At 34.6% G+C, this 3,214-nt stretch overlaps 1 pseudogene; it reads right to left on the reverse strand.

Annotated features, from left to right (window-relative positions):
- Positions 1-1,439: 1,439 nt before the first annotated feature.
- LOC114087265 (F-actin-capping protein subunit alpha-1-like) lies at positions 1,440-2,303 on the reverse strand (annotated as a pseudogene).
- Positions 2,304-3,214: the final 911 nt, after the last annotated feature.

The following is a 3,214-nucleotide window of genomic DNA, read 5'->3' on the forward strand; positions in this document are numbered from 1 at the left end:
GTGTGTTAAAGTCACCCAGTATTATTATCTGTTTTTAAATACAAATATATTTTATTTAAAATAAGCAAAAATGCTTACACAGCATTCTCTTGGAAACAAACTCTTACTTGACTGTATTGCTCAGCAAAAACAAAGCTGAAGCACAAACATCCTTATTGTTTGACATGTATTTGGAGAGAGGTAGGAAGACACTACTTGGGTTTTTAAAAAACTGACCTTCCCTTAATGCCTGGTCATAAAAGTTTGAACAATGTAAATGAATCCACTGTTACAGTTGTCCTATCATATCTATGTCACCTGTGTATTCTGATATTACACACATACCTGCCAATATACCTGGGAAGCATTGCTATATCACAGTTATACTTGATTTCTTGGCAGACAGGATGGAGGAAGAGTAATTTGGAACAAGTTTTAACAAGTTTTACATCCTATTTAGAAGAAAACACTAGTATTCCCCTAAATAACAGGTTACAGTAGAAAGATACTGCCTGGAAGTTATCTTTTCACTTTGGTTCATCTTAGGTTTTCGTGATTTATAGAGTTGTTTGATTCATTTGCTTAGAGTACAATCCTGCCACAAAGTGTTAAAAGTGCAAGATACCTATTATTCCTTCAGTATCTGCATTTTTCAAGTTTTATACTCTACTATATCCACAGTATGTCTGCAGTTCTTGAATACTTAAAAAAATAATACATGGATAAAACTCTTGTAAAAATGCAGATGTCTATAACTACAATGGTACTAAATGGGAAAAAGACAATGAGGGAACGAAGAAAATGTGAGGAATGTGGTTCAAGTCTTTGGATTTGAAAATGAGTCCCCCTAAAGAAGCTGGCTGTCATGGGATTTCCAGAAAACTTCCTTTGCCCCCCAAAATGGACCTGAAAAGCCTCAATCCAAACTTTTGAAAAGTATAGTTATGAGATGCTATAAATGAAGATCAAGTAGTCAAAGGGAGAATGTCTTCCATTTAGCTATGAGTTGTAGCATAGCCTCCTTGGCTGTTGGTGGATCAGTCAAAAGCACTGAAGTACCATAAGTGCTCTGGAGCACAGGGGTAAAAATACTGAGCATATTATCTGTCTAAATCAGTAACAGGATTTCATGGCTAGGAAAGTTTTTTAAAAAGTAAAATGACTCCAGAATAGATAGATCTCTCTTCAACACTAAGTGTGGCAGAATTAACAAAAAGAAAAAAAAAAGATTTACAAGTAGATATAGTGATAACAAAAAAAAAATACAAGACAGAAAACAACAACAACAAAAAGATGAAGTCAATGCTATAGGTTCAACAGTATTTCATGAGACTAAAAGAATCTGCTAACTTTGAAAGCCCTAGCAAAATATCACTCTTGTTTATAAATCACTTACTTATCATATGACAACATGTTGAATCCTTTTCTTTCTATATATGGAAGGATCTTACAGTCAGCCTTTAAGTAGTCTGCATTTTTTTTTTTTTGCCAATCTTGTAGCTGAGTATCTTGTTCCAGTCGATTTGGGTGTGGTTAACTGGAAGCTGCCGGTGCAAGGCCTTGAATGTGGTGTCTGACATTGTTTGGTAGTTTTCACCAATTGTAGCCTGATATTTATTTTCTGCACTCTCCATGATTTTAATAAATTCCTGGAAGTTGGACTTCATTCAAAACAGTTACTAAATCTTATACATTTTTATGACTAACTAACTGAACATTGCCATCTTCAATAGTGAACCTGAATCTTGAACATTCCAACCATCTGTAGGTGGTGTAATAGTGAACTTCCACTCTGATCTCCAATGACTATTCCAGTAGTTTTTAGGATGAAACTGGTGGCTTTCAATACATGCAATAATAGTCTGTTGCCCATCTATAGTTTTAGCATAAACAGAAGCCGGAATAATGATCTTTCACATTGTCACAGGATTCTATCCAAGACTTCAAATCTCCATCTACTTTTTCTGGTTGAGGGTTGCTTGCTTCTTTCTCTAAGTGATCAAACTTAAAGGAGATTTGTGTTTCTTGGATTTTTTTTAAATCAGCTGAGTTTATTAAAATTGTTAAAAATAGCTGAGTTTATTAAAATCATCTGTAATTAAGACCTGGTCTTCATATCCTTCTATCTTCATGGGTGTGAACTGGTCCATGTTACATTGGGCAAATGGATGTGCTGCTCCTTCCCTGAGGAGATTGTCATTGTTAGGTAGTAGCCTGACATCACTGAATACTTCATTAAATTCCCCTGGGGGTGCATGAGTGATGAATTTAGCAGCTATGTGTACCTTCTCCTCATCTGACACCTGATCCTTGAAGTTGCCCATCTTGGGTTGCTCTGGTCCAGCCTAGTCGCGGGTGTGAGGCAGGCCCTGTAGTTTATTTGATTCTTGGGGGCATAAATATTTATGATTGTTACGTTTTGTTGATGTATAATTCCCTAAGTAGTATGAAATATCCTTCTTTTTCCCTTCTGATTAACTCTGCCTTGAAGTCCACTTTATCTGATATGACAAGAGAAACTCTGCTTGTTTACTAGGTCCATATGAATGATATGTTTTTTCCCATCCTTTTACCTTCAGTCTTTGGGTGTCTTTGCCTATGAAGTGAGACAGCATATTGTTGGGTCTTGTTTTTTAATCCCATTTGTCCCTTTTGATTGATGATATTAAGTCATTTATAGTCAATGTTATTATTGAGAAACGATTTTTATTCCCTGTAATTTTGGTTTGTTTCTGGTTTTTAATTTGAATTAGTTTTCCCATTGATTTATTATTCTAGTGTAGCTCCTCCCTTTGTTTTCACTTTTATTTTTCATTTCTTCATAAAATACTTTATTGAGTATGTTTTGTAGTACAGGATTTCTAGTTGTGAATTCTTTTTAACTTTGTTTATCATTGTAGATTTTTATTTCATTGTCAATTCTGAAGCTTAATTTTACTGGGTATAGTATTCTTGGCTGTCCAAGACGTCCTAGCTTTGAGGGTCTGAGTTGAGAAATCAGCTGAGATTTGGATTGGTTTCTGTCTAAATGTGACCTGTTGCTTTTCTCTGGCAGCCTCTAAAATTCTATCTTTATTCTGTATGTTAGGCATTTTCATAACAATGTGCCTTGGTGTGGGTCTGTTAAAATTTTAAATAACCCTCATCATAGTCACTTTTCATATCTTTATAAACTTTATCAATATGTATTGTAAATATTGTAGAAATAATTTTTTATCTACTCTGATAATCTTTT

This window comes from Marmota flaviventris, chromosome 4 (genome assembly GCF_047511675.1).
Source record: "Marmota flaviventris isolate mMarFla1 chromosome 4, mMarFla1.hap1, whole genome shotgun sequence".
Taxonomy (NCBI): domain Eukaryota; kingdom Metazoa; phylum Chordata; class Mammalia; order Rodentia; family Sciuridae; genus Marmota; species Marmota flaviventris.